The following is a 25,272-nucleotide window of genomic DNA, read 5'->3' as shown; positions in this document are numbered from 1 at the left end:
CGAGGGCTCTCTTCCTGCATTCAGCATCCATCCGGACACAGGTGCCACCGCCTCCTATACCTTAAAGCCCTTTAAACATTGTATGGAGAGACGGGCTGCGGCACGGTGACCGAGGACACACTTTCCTCCCGGTGTATTTGTGTTCACGGTTTTTAATATGCTTTTTGCTGGATTGGTGTATACGCTTCTACCCTTCTACCCCAGGGTCAACAGAGGTGACATCATGGAGCTTCATTTGATTCTGTTAAAACCAGTGGGTCAGATAGGCTCGGCGATGCAGGTTTTAACCATGGTTGTAGGTCATGTTAATCAGCCAAGCTTTTTTTCTCAAAAGCTTATGAGAAAATGTTCTTCACGTGTTATAGCAGGAATTGGCAGTCGCAGGGTCTGTCCGCGGATTGTCTGCATATTAGTTTTCATTTAACGTGCGGGTGAACAGTTTAAGGAATTGCGGCTGCCAGAAGTGCCTCTGTGAAGTATTTTAATCTCCTGCCTCTCGTCTCTGCAGACTCGGCGTACGTGCGCGTTTTCATCAGCGTTGTTAATGATAACCAGCCGGCCTTCACTCAGCGCGTTCACCACGTTAACGTGCAGGAAGACCAGGACGTGGGATCCATTGCTGCCCTTGTCAGTGCCACTGATCCAGACGAAGGTGAAATAAGTGCGACCGAGTTGTAAGAGAGTTACAGAGCTCTGCCCCCAAAGAGTTATAAATGTAGGAATGTGACCAAGGATAGTTCAGCTGGGTCTAGGAATGTGACCGAGGATAGTTCAACTGGGTCTAGGAATGTGACCGAGGATAGTTCAACTGATACCCCTAGACCAGTTGTTTCCACCCCTAGTTCTCAAAAGAGTAAAGAATGGTAATAAACTGATTTTTTGTACCAAGAAGAAATTGCTAATCTACATAAAGTCCATGTTACGGAAGTTTGGTGAACAAAGGAATTATCAGTAACTAGTAATATCTCATTCCTGTGCTTATCAGTAATGCGGATCATTCATTTGACTCGACATACAAGTCATTCCGTTTAAAGGGAAGCTGTTTGGTTTGGAAGAAGCTCTCGGAATGTTTGTTTATGTTACAGGGATGAATGCAAAGATCCGCTATCAGATCACAGCTGGGAATAACGGGGGAGCCCTGGATGTAGACCCAGAAACCGGCGCTGTCTTCATTTTCCAGCCACTGAATTACGAGGAGGTGCCGGTCTATGAACTCACTGTGCTGGCGTCGGACGGGAAGTGGGAAGATTATACCACGGTCATGATCAACGTGTTGAACAAAAATGATGAGGCTCCGGTTTTCTCGCAGAACGAGTACCAAGGTCACATAAGGGAAGAACTGTCACACTTACCGGTTTTGGTACTGGTACTTTGAACATGTTTCCAGAATTTGTTTGACTTCATCTTCCTTATAACTCTCAGAACAAGAGGGTTAGGGGTATTCTTCAAATGTTCTTGGCCAATAATAACAATACTACTGTGTTTACTCTTTGACGTATGTCAAGGTTTCTGCTGTAGACCCAGATGACCGAGAACAAGGAACCATGAAGTATTCTCTGCATGGAAGCGGAGCAGGTAATGTTTTTACCATAAATGAAAGGACAGGAGGAATATTTGCCCAAAAGCCTCTGGATCGCGAAGAACACACTCTCTGGAGGTTTGTGGTTCTTGCCACAGATGAAGGAGGAGATGGCCTCACAGGATTTGCCGATGTGATCATTTATGTAGATGATGTGAATGACCACGTACCGCATTTCATCTGCGAGAGAAGCACCTGCAGTGGAGATGTGCTGGAAAACGCTTCTGCCAACGCGTCCGTCATGGAGATGAGTGCAGTTGAACCAAGGGTTCCAATGCTATTCTGACTTACTCCATCGTTAACAGTCCCCTGGATTTGCTTAACCGAAGCATCTTCGGCATAGACTCCACCACCGGTGTTATTTTTACAGCCCTCGGGAACCTAGACCGTGAAGAGACAGATACTTTCTTCTTATTGAAGTTGAAGATGGAGGAGGAATGAGTTCCACCGGTACGGCAACTATTCATGTTCTAGATATAAACCATCACGCACCGGTGTTCACCCAGGATACGTGGCATGCTACCGTCTGGGAGACAAGTGAAATCAACTCTAACGTCCTTCAGGTGGTGGCAGTAGATGAAGATGACGGAGAAAACGCTTTATTGTCATTTAGCATCGTTGGAGGAGACCCAGGCCACGCATTCACTATTGAAAGCAACCAAAAGGAGAAACACGCGATAATTAAACTTAATAAGAAGCTGGATTATGAGATCCCTGAGGAACGGAGATTTAACCTTTCCATCGAGGTCCGGGACTGTGATTTTTCTTCAGTTTCCCACTGCCTGATCCGAATTAAATGGACAGTTTGTTTATGGCATTCACGCGGAGTCTGATGTCTTCGGTCAGTTTTATGTTGACCAAAGTGGGGCTGTCAAAGTGGTGAAAGCCCTAGACCGGGAGGTGACTTCCCAGTACCTCCTGGTCATTGTAGCTTCAGACCGGGGTATCCCAGTTCAAACAGGAAGCGCAACTGTCATTCTAGACCTTCTGGATGTTAACGACAACAGGCCAGCATTGGCTGCTCTGTACAAACCTATTGTTTGGGAAAACATTGTAAGTGAGTAGCCTCAATAGTCTCTTCTCTGCTTCTCTTCTAGCAGTATTGTAGCTATTAATTATATCTTTACGTTCTCTGTCCCAGATGCATTATTTTACATGTTTTGGCTCCAAGTCTTTAATAACCCTTCCTATCCCCCCCCCCCCCCCGAACATCAGTTTGGTTATACGTACGTTCCCTTGATAAAGAGGCAGGAATAATGTTTGTTTTTAAATTGATTATAGAGACCCACGGCGAATGGTGGCTGTAAGATAAAGGTCGTTCTAGACACGTCATTTTTTGCTAGAAGATTTATAAATATGAATTTTATATTTGTACATAAAATGAATGAATAATTTAAGCATACGAGAGATCGAAACAAAGGAAAAAATAATTAATCTCCTTGTCAAGGACAGACACGCAGACACACTCTTATTTTTTATTTTTTTTACATTTTTTAAGTAGGCTAATGACATGTAAAATATAAGAGTTGATATTTATTAGAACGCTTTAAATCTGCACAGTGAGTTTACATCCAAAAATCCCTCCTGGCAAACGCCGCCAAGTGAAAGTGAGCAGCAACAGTGAACGAATGATCTTTAGCCAACGTTAATGGCTGTCAGTTATTTTCATTCCGCGGTTAACTGAGCTAAACAGGAGGGACGTATTGGAAATTAGTCCTCGTTAATTCTCCGGCAGGGCATGCTGATCGTATATTGTACAGTTTCTGACAGCAGAATGTAGGACAAATGAATAAAAATACAGATGGGCGCTAATGCAGACGTACTTATGAAGGTCTTACCATTTTTTCTTGTTTAAAACAGCCGGGTGGTCATCAGCAGAGATTGGGAAGGTCGCTGTGCTGGATGAAGATGAATGGGATACAAAACACTATTCCGCCGTCTCTCAAATACCCAGGTGAGTTCCATTGCTCGAATAACACACGCATTTCATGGTCATTAATGCACTTTACTATTGACACGCAATGGGTTATAGGTTGACCATGTCGGCCGGTGGCTGACCAGTTGCTTAAAGAGGTCTCAGAGAAGTTGATGGATATTTATTCATCAATCCAGAGGTAAATTGGAATACTCTATGTCACGACAAGCGTTTGAGATGTCAGACTTTTTTCATTCAGGTGGATCACTGCTAAGGTAGGACGATCTTTAGTGGTGGTCTATAAGGTGTATGAAGGAACTGGATGACAAGTCTGGTGTATGAAGGATTGAGCAGATGTGTCTGGTGTATGAGGGAGATAGATGTGTCTGATAAATGACGGAGTGAGAGGACATGTTGTATAAGAGAGGAAGTAGACATGTCTGGTGTATAAGAGAGGGAGAAGACGTGTCTGGTGTATAAGAGAGGGAGAAGACGTGTCTGGTGTATGAGGGAGCAAGAAGACGTGTCTGCTGTATGAGGGAGAGAGATGATGTGTCTGGTGTATGACGGAGCAAGAAGACGTGTCTGCTGTATGAGGGAGAGAGATGATGTGTCTGGTGTATGAGGAAGCGAGAAGACATCTCTGGTGTATGAGGGAATGGGATGACATGTCTGGTGTATGACGGAGCAAGAAGACATGTCTAGTGTATGAGGGAGAGAGAAGACACGTCTGGTGTATGAGGGAACGGGATGACACGTCTGGTGTATGAGGGAGTGGGATGACGTGTTGTATGAGAGAGGGAGAAGGGATGTCTGGTGTATGAGGGAGCGAGATTACGTGACTGATGTATGAGGGTGCGAGATTACGAGTCTATTGTATAAGGGAGGGAGAAGACATGTCTGCTGTATGAGGGGGAGAGAAAACGTGTCTGGTGTATGAGGAGACAGGAGACGTGTCTGGTGTATGAAGGACTGAGAAGCCGTGTCTGGTGTATGAGGGAGAGGGAAGACGTGTCTGGTGTATAAGGGAGAGGGAAGATGTGTCTGGTGTATCAGGCAGAGAGAAGACATGTCTGGTGTATGAGGGAGAGAGAAGATGTGTATGACGGAGAGAGAAGGTGTGTCTGGTGTATGAGGGAGAGAGAAGACGTGTCTGGTGTATGAGGGAGAGAGAAGACGTGTCTGATGTATGAGGGTATGAGAAGACATGTCTGATGTATGAGGGAGCAAGATAAAGTCTTTGGTGTACGAGGGAGCGAAAAGACATGTCTGATGTATGATGGAGCAAGAATACATGTCTGATGTATGAGGGAGTGAGCTGAAGTATCTGGTGTATGAGCGAAAGAGAAGACATGTCTGGTTTATGAGGGAGCGAGAAGACGTGTCTGGTTTATGAGGGAGCGAAAAGACATGTCTGGTATATGAGGGAGCAAGATGACATGTCTGTTGTATAAGAAAGGGAGAAGACATAGATGACGTATGAGGTAGCAAGCAGATGTGTCTGGTGGATGAGGGAGAGAGAAGACACATCTGGTGTGTGAGGGTGCGACATTATGTGCCTGGTGTATGAGGGTGCGAGATTACGTGCCTATTGTATAAGAGAGGGAGAAGGCATGTCTGCTGTATGAGGTAGAGAAAAGACGTGTCTGGTGTATGAGGGTGAGAGAAGACGTGTATGAGGGGGAGAGAATATGTGTCTGCTGTATGAGGGAGAGGGAAGACGTGTCTCGTGTATGAGGGAGAGGGAAGACGTGTCTCATGTATGAGGGAGAGGGAAGACGTGTCTCGTGTATGAGGGAGAGGGAAGACGTGTCTCGTGTATGAGGGAGAGAGAAGACGTGTCTCATGTATGAGGGAGAGAGAAGACGTGTCTGGTGTATGAGGGAGCGAGATGACGTGTCTGGTGTATCAGGGTCAGAGAAGACATGTCTGGTGTATGAGGGAGTGAGAAGACGAGTCTGGTGTATGAGGGAGAGAGAAGACATGTCTGGTGGATGAGGGAGAGAAGAGGACGTAACTGGTGTATGAGGGAGAGACAAAACGTGTCTGGTGTATGAGGGAGAGAAAAGACGTGTCTGGTGTAAGAGGGAGAGAGAAGACGTGTCTGGTGAATGAGGGAGAAAGAAGACGTGTCTGGTATATGAGGGAGAGAGAAGACGTGTCTGGTGTATGAGGGAGAGAGAAGACGTGTCTGGTGTATGAGGGAGTGATCTGAAGTGTCTGGTGTATAAAGGAGAGGAGTCTGGTGTATGAGAGAGGGAGAATTCATGTTTCGTATATGAGGGAGAGAGCAGACGTGTCTGTTGTATGAGAGAGCGAGAAGACGTGTCTGGTTTATGAGGGAGCAAGAAGACATGTCTGGTGTATGAGGGAGCAAGCAGATGTGTCTGGTGGATGAGGGAGAGAGAAGACATGTCTGGTATATGAGGGAGCGAGAAGACATGTCTGGTGTATGAGGGAGGGAGAAGACATGTCTGGTGTAAGAGGGAGAGAGAAGACGTGTCTGGTATATGAGGGAGAGAGAAGACGTGTCTGGTATATGAGGGAGAGAGAAGACGTGTCTGGTGTATGAGGGAGAGAGAAGACGTGTCTGGTGTAAGAGGGAGAGAGAAGACGTGTCTAGTATATAAGGGAGAGAGAAGACGTGTCTGGTGTATGAGGGAGAGAGAAGACGTGTCTGGTGTATGAGGGAGTGATCTGAAGTGTCTGGTGTATAAAGGAGAGAGGAGACAAGTCTGGTGTATGAGAGAGGGAGAATTTATGTTTCGTATATGAGGGAGAGATCAGACGTGTCTGTTGTATGAGGGAGCGAGAAGAAGTGTCTGGTTTATGAGGGAGTGAGAAGACGTGTCTGGTTTATGAGGGATCGAGAAGACATGTCTGGTGTATGAGGGAGCAAGATGACATGTCTGTTGATAATGAAAGGGAGAAGACATATCTGGCATATGAGATAGCAAGCAGATGTGTATGGTGTATGAGGGAGGGAGAAGACATGTCTGGTGTATGAGGGAGGGAGAAGACATGTCTGCTGTATGAGGGAGAGAGAAGACATGTCTGGTGTATAAGGGAGAGAGAAGACGTGACTGGTGTATGAGGGAGCAAGGAGACATGTCTGGTATATGAGGGAGCAAGGAGAAATGTCTGGTATATGAGGGAGCAAGGAGACATGTCTGGTATATGAGGGAACCGGATGACGTGTTTGTTGTAAAGGGGGGGTGAAGAGATGTCTGGTGTATGGGGGAAGCAAGAAGATGTATCTGGTGCATGAGGAAGCGGGATGGTGTGTCTGTTGTATTAGAGAGGAAGAAGTCCTCTGGTGTATGTACATGTCTGGTGTATGAGGGTGCGAGATTAAGTACCTGGTGTATGAGGGTGCGAGATTACGTGCCTATTATATAAGAGAGGGAGAAGGCATGTCTGCTGTATGAGGGAGAGAGAAGACATGTCTGGTGTATTAGGGGGAGAGAAGACATGTCTGGTGTATGACGGTGCGAGATTACATGCCTATTGTATGAGAGAGGGAGAAGACATGTCTGCTGTATGAGGGAGAGAGTTGAAGTGTCTGGTGTATGAGGGAGAGAGAAGACGTATCTGGTGTATGAGGGTGAGAACAGATGTGTCTGGTATATGAGGGAGAGAGAAGACGTGTCTGGTGTATCAGGGAGCGAGGAAACGTGTCTGGTATATGAGGGAGCAATCAGACGTGAATGAGGGAACGAGATGACGTGTTTGTTGTATAAAAGAGGGTGAAAAGATGACTGGTGTATGAGGGAAACGAGAAGATGTATCCGGTGTATGATGGAACGGGATGGCGTGTCTGTTGTATTAGAGAGGAAGAAGACATGTCTGGTGTATGAGGGAGTGTGAAGACACGTCTGGTGCATGAGGGTGCGAGATTACGTGCCTTTTGTAAAAGAGAGGGAGAAGGCATGTCTGCTGTATGAGGTAGAGAGAAGACGTGTGTTGTGTATGAGGGAGAGAGAAGACATGTCTGGTGGATGAGGGAGTGAGAAGAAGTTTCTGGTGTATGAGGGAGAGAAGAGGACATAACTGGTGGATGAGGGAGAGAGAAGACATGTCTGGTGTATGAGGGAGTGATCTGAAGTGTCTGGTGTATAAAGGAGAGAGATGCCTGGTGTATGAGAGAGGGAGAATTCATGTTTGATATATGAGGGAGAGAGCAGACGTGTCTGATGTATGAGGGAGAGAGAAGACGTGTCTGGTGTATGAGGGAGAGAGAAGACGTGTCTGGTGTTTGAGGAGGAGAGAAGACGTGTCTGGTGTATTAGGGAGCGAGATGACGTGTCTGGTGTATGAGGGTGAGAGAAGACGTGTCTAGTGTATGAGGGTGAGAGAAGACATGTCTGGTGTATGAGGGATCAAGGTGACATGTCTGTTGTATAAGAGAGGGAGTAGATATGTTTAGTGTATTAGGTAGTGAGAAGACATGTCTGGTGTATGAGGGAGAGAGAAGACATATCTGGTGTATGAGGGAGCGGGATGAAGTGTTTGTTGTGTCAGAGAGGTTGAAGAGATGTCTGGTGTCTGAGGGAAGCGAGAAGATGTATCTGGTCCATGAGGGAGCAGGATGGCGTGTCTATTGTATAAGAGAGGGAGAAGACATGTCTGTTGTATGAGTGAGAGAGTTGAAGTGTCTGGTGTATACGGGAGAGAAGACGTGTCTGGTGTATGAAGGAGAGAGAAGACATATTCGGTGTATGAGAGAGGGAGAATACATGTCTGGCGTATGCGGGAGAGAGAAGACATGTCTGGTGTATGAGGGAGAGTGAAGACATGTCTGGTGTATGAGGGAACAAGCAGAAGTGTCTGGTGTATGAGGTAGAGAGAAGACGTGTCTCGTTTGTGAGGGAGAGAGAAGACGTGTCTGGTGTCTGAGGGAGAGAATAGACGTGTCTGTTGTATAAGAGAAAGAGTAGACATGTCTGGTGTATGAGGGAGAGAGAAGACATGTCTGGTGTATGATTGAGCGAGCAGATGTGTCTGGTGGATGAGGGAGAGAGAAGACGTGTCTGGTGTATGAGGGAGAGAGAAGACATGCCTGATGTATGAGAGACAAAAGATTTGTCTGGTGTATGAGGCAGTGAGAAGACATGTCTGGAGAAAGAGGGAGCGGGATGACGTATTTGTTGCATAAGAGAGGGAGAAGACATGTCTGGTGGATGAGGGAGAGAGAAGACATGTCTGGTGTATGAGTCAGAGAGAAGAAACATGTCTGGTGTATGAGGGAGCGGAATGACATGTCTGGGATCTGAGGGAGAGCTGATGTGTCTGGTGTATGAGGGATTGAGAAGATGTGTCTGGTGCATGACGGAGTGACGAGACATGTCTGTTGTATAAGAGAGAGAGGAGACAGGTCTGGTGGATGAGGGAGAGAGATGATGTGTCTGGTGTATGAAGGAGAGAGAAGACATGTCTGGTGTATGAAGGAGAGAGAAGACATGTCTGGTGTATGAGTGAGGGAGCAGACTTGTCTGGTGTATGAGGGAGAGAGAATATGTGTCTGGTGTATGAGGGATCGAGGTGACGTGTCTGGTGTACGAGGGAGTGAGGAGACATGTCTGGTATATTTTTGTTGTATAAGAGAGGGAGAAGACATGTCTGGTGTATGAGGGAGTGAGAAGACATGTCTGGTGTATGAGGGAGCTAGAAGATGTGTGTGGGGTATGAGGGAGCGGGATGGCGTGTCTGTTGTGTTAAAGAGGAAGAAGACATGTCTGCTGTATGATGGAGACAGAAGACGTGTCTGGTGTTTGGGGGGAGAGAAGGCATGTCTGGTGTATGAGGGAAAGAGAAGACGTGTCTGGTGTATGAGGGAGAGGGAAGACGTGTCTCGTGCATGAGGGAGAGGGAAGAAGTGTCTTGTGTATGAGGGAGAGGGAAGACGTGTCTCGTGTATGAGGGAGAGAGAAGACGTGTATGAGGCAGCGAGATGACGTGTCTGTTGTATGAGGGATCGAGGTGACATGTCTGTTGTATGAGAGAGGGAGAAGACATGTCTGGTGGATGAGGGAGTGAGAAGACATGTCTGGTGTATAAGAGAGGAAAAAGACATGTCTGATGTTTGAGGAAGTGAACTGAAGTGTCTGGTGTATGAGGGAGCGAGATGACATGTCTGTTGTATAAGAAAGGGAAAAGACATATCTGGTGTATGAGGTAGCGAGCAGACGTGTCTGGTTTCTGAGGAAGAGAGAAGTGGTGTCTGGTGTATGAGGGAGTGATCAGAAGTGTCTGGTTAATGAAGGAGAGAGAAGACGTGTCTGGTTAATGAGGGAGATGGAAGACATGGCTGGTTAATGAGGGAGACAGAAGACGTGTCTGGTGTATGAGGAACTGAGAAGCTTTGTCTGGTGGATGAGGGAGCGAGAAGACAAGAATGATGTATGAGGGAGCAAGAAGACATGTCTGATGTATGAGGGAGCAAGACGACATGTCTGATGTATGAGGGGGCAAGAAGACATGTCTGATGTATGAGGGAGCTGGCTGAAGTGTCTGATGTATGAGGGAGCAGGCTGAAGTGTCTGATGTATGAGGGAGCAGGCTGAAGTGTCTGATGTATGAGGGAGCGAGCTGAAGTGTCTGGTATATGAGGGAGCAAGATGACATGTCTGTATGAGTAAGTGAGGGGACATGTCTGGATTAAGAGGGAATGAGAAGACATGTCTGGTGTATGAAGGAGTGAGAAGACATGTCTGGTGTATGAGGGAGAGAGATGATGTGTCTGGTGTATGAGGGAGTGAGAAGACATGTCTGATTCATTAGGGAGGAAGACAGCATCTCTGGTGTGTGAGGGAGTAAGAAGAGATGTCTGATATATGAGGGAGAAACACAACGTCTCTGTTGTATGTGGGAGCGAGACAACGTGTCTGGTGTATGAGAGAGAGAGAGAGACGACGTGTCTGGTGTATGAGGGAGTGAGGAGATGTGTCTGGTGTATAAGAGAGGGCGAATACATGTCTGATATATGAGGGAGCAAGAAGACGTCTGGTGTATGTTGGAGCTTGATGACTTGACTGTTATGTACGTGAACAACCATATGTGTCAGATGTATGAGGGGGCAAGAAGATGTGTCTGGTGTATGAGGGAGTGATGAGATGTGTGGTGTATGAGGGAGCGAGAAGAGATGTCTGATGTATGAGGAAGAGAGAAGATGTGTCTTGTGTATGAGGGAGCAAGAAGACATGTCTGGTGTATGAGGGAGCGAGATGACGTGTCTTGTGGATGAGGGAGAGAGGAGACAGGTCTGGGTTGTGAGGGAGAGAGAAGACATGTCTGATTTATGAGGGAGGAAGACGACGTCTCTGGTATATGAGGGAGAGAGAAGACGTGTCTGGTATATGAGGGAGAGAGAAGACGTGTCTGGGGTATGAGGGAGAGAGAAGACGTGTCTGGAGTATGAGGGAGAGAGAAGACGTGTCTGGTGTATGAGGCAGTGAGAAGACATGTCTGGAGTAAGAGGGAGCGGGATGACGTATTTGTTGCATAAGAGAGGGAGAAGACATGTCTGGTGGATGAGGGAGAGAGAAGACATGTCTGGTTTATGAGGGAGCAGGATGACATGTCTGGTGGATGAGGGAGAGCTGATGTGTCTGTTGTATGAGGGATTGAGAAGACGTGTCTGGTGTATGAGGGAGATAGATGTGTCTGATGTATGACGGAGTGACGAGACATGTCTGTTGTATAAGGGAGAGAGAAGATGTGTCTGGTGTATGAAGGAGAGAGAAGACATGTCTGGTGTATATAGGAGAGAGAAGACATGTCTGGTGTATGAGTGAGTGAGCAGACTTGTCTGGTGTATGAGGGAGAGAGAACATGTGTCTGGTGTATGAGGGATTGAGGTGACGTGTCTGGTGTACGAGGGAGTGAGAAGACATGTCTGGCATATGAGGGACCAAGAATACATGTCTGATGTTTCAAGGAGAGAGCTGAAGTGTCTGGTGTACGAGGGAGCAAGAAGACATGTCTGGGGTATGAGGGAGCGGGATGACATGTCTGGTATCTGAGGGAGAGCTGATGTGTCTGGTGTATAAAGGAGAGAGAAGACATGTCTGGTGTATGAGGGAGAGAGAAGACGTGTCTGGTGTATGAGGGAGATAGGTGTGTTTGGTGTATGAGGGAGATAGGTGTGTTTGGTGTATGAGGGAGATAGGTGTGTTTGTTGTATAAGAAAGGGAGAAGGCATGTCTGATGTATAAGAATGAGAAGAAATGTCTGGTGTAATGACGGAGCCAGCTGACGTGTCTCGTGTACGAGGAAGATAACTGAAGTGTCTGTTCCATTAAGGAGAGAGACACCAGACACGTCTTCTCTCCCCCTCATACACAGACACGTCTGGTGTATGAGGGAGCAAGAAGGCATGTGTGATGTATGAGGGGAGCGATCTGAAGTATCTGGTGTATAAAGCAGAGAGAAGACATGAGTGGTCTGTGAGGGATTGAGCAGACGTTTCTGGTGTATGAGGGAGATAGATGTGTCTGATGTATGACGGAGTGAGAAGACATGTCTGTTGTATAAGAGAGGGAGGAGACGTGTCTGGTGTATGAGGGAGAGCGTTGGAGTGTCTGGTTTATAAAAAAAGAAGACATGCCTGATGTATGAGAAAGAAGTAAGATTTGTCTGGTGTATGAGGCAGTGAGAAGACATGTCTGGAGTAAGAGGGAGCGGGATGACATATTTGTTGTATAAGAGAGGGAGACGACATGTCTGGTGGATGAGGGAGTGAGAAGACATGTCTGCTGTATGAAGGAGTGAGAAGACAGGTCTGCTGTATGAAGGAGTGAGAAGACATGTCTGGTGTATGAGGGAGCTAGAAGATGTGTGTGGGGTATGAGGGAGCGGGATGGCGTGTCTGTTGTGTTAAAGAGGAAGAAGACATGTCTGCTGTATGATGGAGACAGAAGACGTGTCTGGTGTTTGGGGGGGAGAGAAGGCATGTCTGGTGTATGAGGGAAAGACAAGACGTGTCTGGTGTATGAGGGAAAGGTAAGACGTGTCTCGTGCATGAGGGAGAGGGAAGAAGTGTCTCGTGTATGAGGGAGAGGGAAGACATGTCTCATGTATGAGGGAGAGAGAAGACACGTCTAATGTATGTGGGAGAGAGAAGACGTGTATGAGGGAGGGAGATGACGTGTCTGTTGTATTAGAGTGGAAGAAGACATGTCTGGTGGATGAGGGAGTGAGAAGACATGTCTGGTGTAAGAGGGAGCGAAAAGACATGTCTGATGTTTGAGGAAGTGAAGTGTCTGGTGTATGAGGGAACGAGAAGACGTATCTGGTGTATGACGGAGATAAAAGATGTGTCTGGTGTCTGAGGGAGCGAGATGACATGTCTGTTGTACAAGAAAGGGAAAAGACATATCTGGTGTATGAGGTAGCGAGCAGACGTGTCTGGGACTGAGGGACTGAGAAGCCGTGTCTGGTGTATGAGGGAGAGAGAAGTGGTGTCTGGTGTATGAGGGAGTGATCAGAAGTGTCTGGTTAATGAAGGAGAGAGAAGACGTGTCTGGTTAATGAGGGGGATGGAAGACATGGCTGGTTGATAAGGGAGACAGAAGACGTGTCTGGTGTATGAGGAACTGAGAAGCTTTGTCTGGTGGATGAGGGAGCGAGAAGACAAGAATGATGTATGAGGGAGCAGGAAGACATGTCTGATGTATGAGGGAGCTGGCTGAAGTGTCTGATGTATGAGGGAGCGAGCTGAAGTGTCTGGTATATGAGGGAGCAAGATGACATGTCTGTATGAGTGAGTGAGGAGACATGTCTGGATTATGAGGGAATGAGAAGACATGTCTGGTGTATGAGGGAGTGAGAAGACATCTCTGGTGTATGAGGGAGAGAGATGATGTGTCTGGTGTGTGAGGGAGTAAGAAGACATGTCTGATATATGAGGGAGAAACACAACGTCTCTGGTGTATGTGGGAACGAGACAACGTGTCTGGTGTATGAGGAAGTTAGAAGATGTGTCTGCTGAAGGAGGAAGATAGAAGACACGTCTGGTGTATGAGTGAAGGAGAAGACGTGTCTGGTGTATGAGGAAGAGAGAAGATGTGTCTGGTGTATGAGAGAGAGAGACGACGTGTCTGGTGTATGAGGGAGTGAGGAGATGTGTCTGGTGTATGCGAGAGGGAGAATACATGTCAGGTGTATGAGGGAGCAAGAAGACGTGTCTGGTGTATGAGGGAGTGATGAGATGTGTGGTGTATGAGGGAGCGAGAAGAGATGTCTGTTGTATGAGGAAGAGAGAAGATGTGTCTTGTGTATGAGGGAGCAAGAAGACATGTCTGGTGTATGAGGGAGCGAGATGACGTGTCTTGTGGATGAGGGAGAGAGAAGACGTGTGTGAGTGAGTGAGGAGACATATCTAGGTTAAGAGGGAGTGAGAAGACATGTCTGATTTATGAGTGAGGAAGACAACGTCTCTGGTATATGAGGGAGTGATGAGATGTGTGGTGTATGAGGGAGCGAGAAGACGTGTCTGGTGTATGAGGGAGTGAGAAGAGATGTATGGTGGATGAGGGAGAGAGAAGACGTGTCTGGTGTATGAGGGAGAGAGAAGACGTGTCTGGTGTATGAGGGAGAGAGAAGACATGTCTGGTGTATGAGGGAGAGAGAAGACGTGTCTGGTGTATGAGGGAGAGAGAAGACGTGTCTGGTGTATGAGGGAGAGAGAAGACGTGTCTGGTGTATGAGGGAGTTAGAAGGCGTGTCTGAGGAAGATAACATTGCATTGACAGTTTGTTTTCTGTAGGTATTTTTGGTTGAACCAAAACAACGGGACATCCTAATGACCGAGAGACCTCCGCAGGGAACGTACAACCTCAATATTACGGTTTCTGACGGTGTGTGGCCAGATACCTTCTCTACTATCAAAATTTATGTACAAGAGATTGGAAGTGACGCCTTCCGCAGCTCGGTGTCTCTGAGACTCACAAGTAAGTAATAAGTCGTGCGGAGGGGTCTCAGGTAGATTCTTGTAGGACTCCGCTGGGACATTTGATGGGAAGACTGCCTGGATTGACCATCATAGAGTTTGCACTAGATAAAGAAGTGATGTACAGGTCACCAGAGCTACATATATATAACCATTTCCCTGGACTCCTGTACATTGTACCATAAAGACATTAAAATGATGTAGTATCCCTGCATAGGGATAGAAGGAAAGGGTGGGACAGGAATGCTCTTGGCATTAAGTGACCCCTGTCCTACTCAGTGCGTAACCCCAATTCCCTTCCCCGCTCCTATCTGGGTAAATACGTTACTATCTCTGCTTCTCAGTCACAACTTTTTAACCCGCATTTTAGGCATTACAGCACAGGGATTCATAGAGAAGGATGAGTTTGGAGTCAGCAGACGTGACCAGCTCCAGGCCGTCCTGGCAGACATGGCAGCTGCCCATCCCAGCCATATCCATATCTTCAGTGTGGTGAACGCAGAGGATAACGCGACCGACGTGACATTTTCAGTATGCGGAGCTGCCTCCTTGCCACAATCCCGAGATCTTACGGAGCTTATTGACAGCCCAGAGAGAGAAGGTATGGACAGAGTGTTTATGGCGTTATTACTGAGTAAGAATAATGTCGGCTGTCTCTTAAAATTAATGATATTACAAAACGCAGAATATTTATCAGTCTCATGATATCTAGATGTATCCGGTTTGTCTTTCATAGTTTTGTGGAAATAATTCCCTTGGTTTTGAATCTCTGAGGGTACAGCCGGGGGTTTATTACTTTATAACAAAAGTAAACATCTAAGAGTGATGCGTTTTAATCATCTTTATCTGCATTTGTTGTGGAAGGGAGCTGGTCCTGGGGTGCCTAATGGCAACAGAACTGGGATGGTGTCTAGATAAGTTTTTGGTGCCGTCTTAACTGAGTTTTTTTGTATTCTTCTCAATGACAGATCCGATCGGTTCTGAAGGAAAGGAATTCCCAAGTATCCATTGATTTCTGTTCACGGATGGGCTGTTTGCAGGATGGCGGGTGCACAATCCATAGCGCAGTCAGCAGATCCCCGCCTCTCGTGGATGGAGGTAGCGCATCTATAGTCTCAATTCCCCAAGTCGGAAACGTGTCCTGTAGATGTCTGGTACAGAAACAATTTTACCAGAACTGTTATTCTCTGCCCCTAAACCCTTGCCTGAATGGTGGGACTTGCACGTCGACTCTCACCGGTTCCAGGTAGGCAGATTCTCTGGACCATGTTCCTGTGTGACTTATCCCTTACATCACCAACTTCATACAGTATCATTGAAGCTAAAATATTTCCATTTGTCTTTCTAGGTGTCACTGTTTGACTTCGTTCCTTGGGCCGCGCTACCAGCAGACTCAGAGAACATTTCACGGTAACTGCTATGCATGGATTCATCCTATCGGCCACTGCTCGGACAGCCATCTATCGCTGGAGTTCGTAAGCGACAGCACAGACAGATTATTACTACACCGCGGAGCGTCAAGAGACAGTAAGAACTTCATCGCAGTGGGGGTGTAGCGAGGGCGGACAGTATCAACGAGAGAGCAGAGGCAGAGCACCTTCTCTCCCTTATATTATATACTTATAACATATGGTTATTTAATAGTTTTTATATACCCCCTATGCTTCCTTTTGAGCTTTTTTTAGAAGGTGTTAATTTTGTACAGTTCTCTGCTTTAATTGATTCAAACTGAGAAGAAATAGAGAACTAAACCACTTTTATTGAATGTTTACACAGTACAATACAGAGTCAAGTCAAATCACAAGTCAGTAACAAATACAGTGCAATGAGTTACAAATCACAAAGCAAAGAATCACAAATACAATGCAAAGAGTAAGAAGTAAATCACAAGTCAAAAAGTAACAAGTACCATGCAACGAGTAACAAATCACAAAGCATAGAGATACAAATCACAATGCAAAGAATCACAATTACAGTGCAATGAGTTACAGATCACAAGGCATAGAGTTACAAATACAATTATGAAGTCATGAGTAACATGAAGTAAAAGTAATAATAAATCTATATTGACAATAATCACAGTTGAATTACATTCTTAGTCTGCTCCGGGTCCAGCCGCACTGCTATTAATGTGGTTTTGTTTCCCAAAGAGATTACGAGCAGCCGGCTCCTTCTCATCTTCAGACAAGACCTGACCGCGCTGAGGCTCGGCTTTCCAGAGCAGGTGAACGTTACAGACAGAGAATGGCATCGGATAGACCTGCGCATAAAAGATAAAGAAAGTTAATTATCACATCGTGAGCCAGACCTGTAATTAATGCAGCCACAGGAAAGCTTAAATATTCTCCTTTACTCACAGAACTAGAATGAAGACAAATCTTTAAGAGCAGACACAGAGCTGCATTATACTCAACTAACTGACCCTCAGCTAACTTTACATGGAACATATAACCAAGACAAGTCACGCCAAATACACAACGACTCGCATCGCACGCAGTCACATTTACTTAAAGGAAAAGGTCAACGTCGGGCAGTCAGGGAAGATGAATTACTGACTTCATTTACTTCGGTGCAGGGAGTCAGCCTGACTCTGGATCGCTGCCGCACGGCTTTGATAAATGAGAGGGGATCGGATGAGAGCTACTTACAGAGGATCGAACGAGTTGTGAAGTCCACGGAGTCATCATGCAGGACAGAAGGTATGGAGCACACGGACAGCTTGGGCTGGAGATCAGGGCTGTCTTTACTGCAGTCACAGACGATAAACCAGGATTAATGCCTAGCGGCTGCTCCACTGGGTTTGTAATCTGCATGGATGAAGAGAAAGGAAGTGTTGAAGAGTCATGACAATTTTTATGCAGGTTGAATATTATCTGCAGTAGTAAAGCCCCACACCACATGTTACTGTGACCCGTGTCTGATATGCATGCCATTCTCTGCAGGTTTTGGGAGCCGGATGCCGTTCTGCAGCTGGGAGGCGTTAAGCAGTCATCTCCTCGTTCCCACAATTTCCTTCCGCACAAACCCTTTAAATGCTGTCTCCGCAACGTCGTTCTTAATAAGCAGGTAATGACTTTCTATCACGCAGAGTATCGCTTACCTCTTACTGCAGACGGCTGCTCTGTAGTGGACGTGGGATCTGTGGATGCATCCGGTAAATCAGCTTCGGTACTTTGGGGGTCTGAGCAGAGGGATGCAGTATAACCAGGTGGGTTAGCAGGATAGTCCCGGCTGGTGTCACGTAGGACAGAGGTTGGTAATGATTCCTATAAGACACGAATACATTAGAAAGTTTTTTGATTAGTAATGTGTATTAACATTCAACAGCAGACGGGGGGGCTCCTTCTGGTTGGACGCGGTAGAAATTGACAACTTGAATTCAACAAGCATCTCGACAAATGCGATGAAGAGCAATAAAACACAACTCGCAGATATGCAGCCAGAGTGTGTGAGGAGCCGGGTCAATAGACATTCTAAGGGTAACAAAGGGTAACTGAACCGTAAGAACGTAACAGGTAGGTCCGTATCAAAGCTTTCCGCCGAGTTATCTGAGCTACTTTGTGATGACCTGCAGAATGATATCTAATTTTCTTAATGCAGTGTGTGTTTCCTTTATAAACACAGGTGTATGATTTAGCAGCCCCGCTGGAGGCTGTTAATAGCTCCCCAGGCTGTGTGAGGAAGGGTACAACTTGCTCATCACCTGCACCCTGCGACTCTCCTTGCGCCAGTGACCCCTGGACCCCCAGCTGTGATTGCCCACCCGCTCACCAGGACTGCGGAAAAGGTACAGGCTTGGCTTACAGCGATGCGCTCACGGGTAATAACCCTACAAGAACATTAAAGGAGACCCAAACCTGAATTAATGGTTCCACCACCTCGCTGATATCAGAATGTCTCCCAATATACAGATGGGTTTTATATTAAAAAACATTCTCATGCCAATATTTATGTTATATTAAAGACTCACCTGAACCGGGAGATCTTTGTGAATGCAGAGTATAGTGTAGATTATTGGAAAATGGGGAGTTGCGGTGCAATCAAGGAATCCATTCGAATGTTTGTGGCCAAAGCTCTGCCAGAAAGGACTCTTCATACATCACATCTGAACGCTCTGCCACCGCCGGGTGCTCTGCTGGGCGATCATTTCTGTATCATAGTGAATAGCGTAATCCGCATTATATACTCATCCTTTTGCAGATGTCCACGAACACTTCTTCCATCCTGGAGGCCACATCCGGTACCTGCTCCCTCATTCTCTCCATCCGCAGCGGACACATTTTCAGGCAACGTTAAGAACAAGCAAAGCCGCCAGCGTCATCCTGCGTTTGTCTTCTAAGGACCAGAACAAATCTATCCACCTGCAGGTACCAAACACAGCATGAAGTCCATACCTTGACACGCGCCATGCTGCACGTTGGGTAGAGTCGCGTCCACATCTGAAGCTCCCGATTCAGAGCAGCCGGTAGATGGGACAGCTTTAGGGTCATTGTATTTCAGCGTTCGCTGCGAGAGCCCAGAGTGCTCCACTGTTAGGTGGTCCAGGTCCGCAACAATGGTGAGCAGCCTGTAGATCATAGCGGAGCTTCAGCACCCGAGGGTTCAGCATGACCCGGGGATCTAACGGCACCGTTTGTTTTGTCGAGGTGAGGCATGGGCTTCTAACAATCTCCTACAATCTCGGAGAGTGGAACAAAGTTGGCTTGGAAAGTCTGCAGAATGAGTTCACGCTTCACTTTAATGGAGGAGGGGAGCACAGACGACAGCAGCTCACGGGACCTACAAAGAAATTAGTCGTTCCGAGATGCGAGACTCTGGGAAGTCTCAACCAATCGGATTATCAAGGTAAAAATCAAAATTGTTAGATAGTAAGAGTTTATGCCTTCACAGCAATGGGCTTTAATAAAACTGTAAAAGCATTTCTAGTGAATGTAAGATTAGAAGCCGTCTGTAAATCCATGGGGTATAAAGACTCTCCCTGCCCGTCATTCCCTGGAATACACCATACGATGCTGAATTCCCATCATGCGCTGATCTCCAATTCCTTCTGTGTAATCAGGATGCATAAAGAACGTGAGACTGAACGGCTACCGCCTGCCCATGGAGTACACGACGGCCTCGCCGGTGTCCGTTATAAGCCGGGAAGGAGTGACCGAAGGCTGCGTCTCAGACGTCTGTAGCAGCAGCCCCTGCAGCCGCGGCTTTGTCTGCGTTGATCTATGGATGAGCCACGAATGCAGGTATCACCCAACGCGTGCTGGGGTCACAAGACTTCAGAAGAGATTAGAGCTTTGGGGTCCTACCTTGTGCTTTCTAAGCATTCCCAGTTCAGCTGCACTCCATACACCGCATTCACTCCACTCGATTGTTAAACCACCACTCCCATGTGTCAAGGGATAATGAGAATCGTTTTCCTGTATGAAAGAGGAAGAAACATTTTGAAACACTTTACATGATTTAGTTTTACTGGCTTAAAATGTATCTGATCTTCCACTGTTATGGTAGATTTAACCCCTTCTCTCCCTGTAACTCCACAGGTGCCCCCCCCCGGATACCTGCTTACAGAGAACAGCATAGAAGCTCACTGTCTACACAGTATGTGCCAGGCACCCCTGCAAACACGGCACGTGCCACGCTCGCCAGCCGAATTCACCCACCTCTGCGCAGAGGGGTACGTCGGGAGCGGATGTCACGTCTTCAGCCCCGGACTCTGGATCAGCAATACTTATATCATCTTGATTTGCCTCCTGACAATCATAGGTAAACTTTTACACATTGTCTCCCTCAGTAGCTCCCATGTAACCCGGGAGGGGGGGCTCAGCGGATCGGTCATTCATTAACCCAAGGCCATTGGTTTATACAGCGCTGGAATTCCTACCAAGGGTGGCTCCGGACAAGATAAGATTGGTAGCAACCTTGTTATTCATGATGGATCAAGAAAGCATTAAAATATAAAAAATATTCAGTACCTTGCATGCTTCAAGAGGATAATTCTTGTGTCTCCATTCGCAGCGCTGATCGCCGGAATTCTGTTGTGGTCTCGCTGCAGGAGGAGGAAGACCATAAACCAAGGAGTTTATCACGGATCTGGGCATAGCCAGGACCTTGAGGACACCAGAAAAAACATCTTCCATTACAACGAAGACCACATAAGTAAAGCGTTTGTGGGATACAATGTTACATTTTTTATATGTAGTTTGTAGCAAGTTTAAGACTTTGGTCCACTCACCAACGAATACCAACCATGGACAATTGCAGGCCGATAACAGGTGGGAGCTGCTGCTGATCCTGGAATTCTGATACAATCCGTACTCCATACGCCTTAAGCCGCTTCATACACAGCTGAAAAGTTAAAGGGATAAAGGCCTTGTGTAACGAGATGGAATGTTTTAATTACCCAAATCACACTCAAAATACATTTAAAAGGGGGGGATATGTAGGCAAGCACAGATTTGGTGTAGGACGGGTTAAATTGGCTGAATGCTCGTTTGGCAACTTGCTGAGACGAACGAACCAATCCGTTCGTTCGCACCCCTATCAAAGCTTTAACAACTCCATTTAACGAGCTCCACCCGGGACTGGGATTTCATTTCCGTACGAGGGCCCAATAAGGATACAGGATTTATTTCATTTTAACATTACGGGGCTCGCTCGGCCCATCCACGTGACCCCCCTGTTCATGCCTTACCGCCGGCATGCATTCACCTGTGCCAAAGCCCCAGCTCCCTCTTCTTTTTTCACCCTTTAAAGATTGAAATAAACTCAGTAAAACGATCATTCGGCTCTTTGTCCTCAGTTCGTAGTAAAACATTGTCAGGGGCCGGCGATTAAAACAAAATATGCAGACAATTGGAGACCAGCCCAAAACTTCATGAGGCCATTTTTGCTGCACGTGGTAAGTTCCAGCCCCAGTATTTGTTTTATATAGCGCCATCATATTTAGTAGCGCTGTACAATGGCTAGACAGGGTATAAGCCGTATGTAACATAATTTGACTTAAAACACAGGTGAGGAGGGCCCGCTTGTGTTCATAGGGGGCAAACTCTGCATTTTCAAAGTATATTCGACAAACACATTATTTCAAATTAAAAAATACATATATAGAAAACCGCTTCTAACAGGATTATGGCCCACGAGAGCTCCTGTATACTGCGAAAGAGCATCTAAAAGTATGAAGTTAACCATTTAAGTGTAACCAAACTACTGAAAAACTTACGTAAAACAAAGAAATTACTTTCACAGTATTAACAAACACGCAAATAAACTTCTACAAAAATACTATGCATACCCCGACCATGCGAGACACTCTGTGACTGAAAGAAACGACCTCTGCTTCTGGGGGGTAGATCTAGAGGGCTGCATTCATTTCAAAATCACAGAATTCACAAACCTTTGCCGGTCCTTCTCCAAGCTCAAGACCAGAGAATCAGCTCCACAGGACCAACCCGCAGCGCCAAGAAACACAAAGTTCTGGCAAGAAGACTGGAGAAACGTCCGGGTTAAATAGACTTTTGATTGATTGAGGAAATTAGGTACAGGTGTGAGTCAGGAGCAGGCAGACATCTTATGTCCATGGAGAGGTAAATAGTACAAAATATAGCAAACTATATGTAGATATAGCTTGTTTCATGGCAAAACAGCAAAAAGTCTAGTTGTCTTGTGGCGTAATGGTGATTCTATTCCTGGTAAATATATATTATTATAGCGGCTGCGCGTATATCTAAGTCTTCAGAGTAGGTGAATTTGAGTTTATCTATTATGGACGAATGCACTTGGGATGTAGAAATAGTGAGGCAAACTATAGCATTGGGAATGCCGTTCTGCCAGTGACAGCAGACGAGACGGATTTAGAGTAATAATTACTCATGACTTAAAGGTAAGCAGACAATGCAGTAAAGCGCTGGAAAAAGCAAGCAGGGTGCTGGGTTGTATAACAAGAGGCGTTGGTAGCAGGAAGAGTTTCTGCCTTGTATTGTAAATTATAAATCATCCAAAATGTTATACAAGGAAACATGCTTCTCTACGTATATATTTTGTGCTGTTTCAATAGCATGAGCATCCTGCCATCGTGTACTATTCACCATACATCAATGGGCCCATCAGGAAATACTACTTTACAGAAAGGGTAGTGAATAAATGGAATCACCTTACAGCAGAAGTGGTAGATGTTAATACAGTGAAGACATTTAAGCAAGCATGGGATAGGCATAAGGCTAAGCTAGATATAGGATGAGGCAAGATACTAAAGAAAGGATTCAGAGGTTGGGCAGACTGGATGGGCCGAATGAGCTCGTCCCTTAAAAATACTCAAACTCACAAAACACAACATACACCGAGACAGATGCTCTAATGAGATTGGAACCTGTAACTTTCCGCACGGCGAGTAACACAACTTACCTGCGTGCCACACTTCCAATGAATGGATCTGCTCGTCCGTAATACAAATACTCAAATTCGCCCAATCTGAAAACATAATTTTACGTACAGGGCTCAACGGGATTAGAACCAGGACCAACCTGCATGGCCTGTAACAAACACTGCCGCTGCGCCACCCTTGCAACAGACAAAGCTGCTCGTCCGTAATACAAATACTCAAATTCGCCCCCCCCCCGAAACCATAATTCTACACACTAAGCAGTTAGACACACTAAGCAATAGGTAGTGCACCTTTTAGATTGTGTGCATTATGTTAGATGGTATAAGTATTGGTGCATCACACGCAGGCGTCATATGTTCATGGCGACGAAGAGCCTTCAATCATCTGATGGTGTAATGGTTAGGTGCCCTGCCTGCCATATGTTGCGGTCCCGGTTCGATTCCCTGTAGCTCCGTGGGGAGCATCCAGCCATGCGGTGGTTTGAAGGTTTGGTGTGTTGTGTACTCGATGCTGCGGTCCCAGTCTGGTTTCGCTTGAAGGTTCGGTGTGTTGCCTACGAGATGATGCGCTGATAGCTCACTTCCGTGTGGCTCGGTACAGCTACTGACAATGTCTCTGTGCGTACAGTGGTCTTACCCTGAAAAAAAAAATGTGCGCTGCCGTATTATTATAATTTTTTTTAGCATTTATTGGAAAAAAGCATAAAAGGTGTTGTGTACTACCGACTGGCTCTAACCCCCAATCATCCTGACCCGCACATACGCACACAGCACTTTCACACACCACCGAACATACTCATACGTCTTACACACCGCACCGAACATACCCATACGCCTTACACACCGCACCGACCATACCGCACCGCAACCACTCGCCAGGCCTCACGGGGATTAGAACTAGAAACCAAACCGCTTGGTAAGTAAGTACACTTGACACCTGCGCCACCCTTGTGGCAGGCCGAATTTGCTCGTCCGTAATACTTATACTCAAATTCACAGAGTCTAAAAACATAACTTAATGTCTCTAGTCGCAGGACTTCCTGGGACTCGAACCCGGAACTCACGGCACTGTGTGCGACACACGCATCACACGCGCCACCTTCGAGATGAAGAAGAGCGGCTCATCCCTAATACAAATACACAAATTCACCCACTGGAAAAACATAATGTTACAAATATCCACCCTTACACGCAGGCCGCACAGGGATTAGAACCAGGAGCCTCACGCATGGCGAGCGATACACCTAACACACGTGCCACGCACGCGGCTGGATGGCTGCCCTCGTCCCATCCACATATACTCAAATTTACCTACTCCAAAAAACATAAAATCATACGTTATACAGGAACCACAGAGATTAGAACCAGGGGCCAAGAGCACGGTGATGAACACAGCTAAGACATGCGCCACCAGTACCATGGGGCAAAAGGGCCTTGTCTGTTATACAATTATACAATTATACAAATTATACCGACTCTGAAAACATAACATTAGTTTATATACAGGATACATGGAGAATAGAACCTGCATCCACTTGTATGGAGGGGGGGGGTAACGCACCAAACACCTAGACCACCATCTCAACTGGGTCAGGAGGTTTGCCAGTTCCACAAATACTATCATGTACCCGCTCTAAAAGATTAAGAATAAGATCATACAGCAGACCGGCGGGTGAGAACCAGCAGCCAACCACACGTTAGGCAATCCACTTAACCATCACGCCATTCCACCAAACGAGATGGGTGTTCACCGGCTCCACATATACTAATATCTCCCGACTCTAAAAACATTAGAAATAAATCGGCCATGAAGCAAAGTGGGTTAGAAGCACTATACGGTTACCTACGGGAGCGAAGCAGGTTTGAACCATAAACCAGTCGCACTGCAGGCGATACACCTAACCGTTACACCACACCACGACATGGCGTCGGCCGCCCTCCTGCTCTACATTTACTCATACGGACCCCCTCTACAAACATAAGAAGAACATGCAGACGCGCTACACACGTAGATCCAGCTTTCATGGAGATTAGAACCAAAATACTTTTATATGGTTAGTAATGCATACGATGTCTGCCTGCTCCACATTTAATCATATGCACCAAGTATAAAATGATACAAATACACAGATCCACTATAACAATCAACACAACCGCACCACACATTCACAGGGACTAAAATTATCATTCACAACATGAATAACGCACCCAACCTTTACGCCGCCGCATGAACGGGAGCTCGCCGGCTGCCTGATACACATACATGCACCAAATATAAAATAAGTCACACACGCACGCACTATAACACTCACTATAACTCAGCCACACTATACACAGCGAGTTCACCTGTTGTATTACAGGTAATACACGCAGCCACTACACCACACCATGGCATGATAAACATATACTTAGATTCACACGCTCTAAAAACATTTTAAAAAAACACATTCACCA

The 25,272-nt window shown here is 46.3% G+C and overlaps 1 long non-coding RNA gene and 1 pseudogene across 1 annotated transcript; one reads left to right on the top strand and one right to left on the bottom strand.

Moving 5' to 3' along the window:
* The first annotated feature begins 1,544 nt into the window (after window positions 1–1,544).
* LOC128468044 (neural-cadherin-like) overlaps window positions 1,545–25,272 on the top strand; it is a 57,090-nt pseudogene continuing 33,362 nt past the window's right edge.
* On the bottom strand, window positions 16,584–17,601 carry LOC128467547 (uncharacterized). The gene is made up of 3 exons (XR_008345736.1): window positions 17,543–17,601; window positions 17,091–17,249; window positions 16,584–16,702 (listed from the first exon to the last, which is right to left on the bottom strand). It is a non-coding gene; the product is annotated as an uncharacterized LOC128467547 (long non-coding RNA).

The sequence above is a fragment of the Spea bombifrons genome, chromosome 10, assembly GCF_027358695.1.
Source record: "Spea bombifrons isolate aSpeBom1 chromosome 10, aSpeBom1.2.pri, whole genome shotgun sequence".
NCBI classification, from domain to species: domain Eukaryota; kingdom Metazoa; phylum Chordata; class Amphibia; order Anura; family Pelobatidae; genus Spea; species Spea bombifrons.
This window is presented reverse-complemented; position numbering and strand designations above follow the sequence as displayed.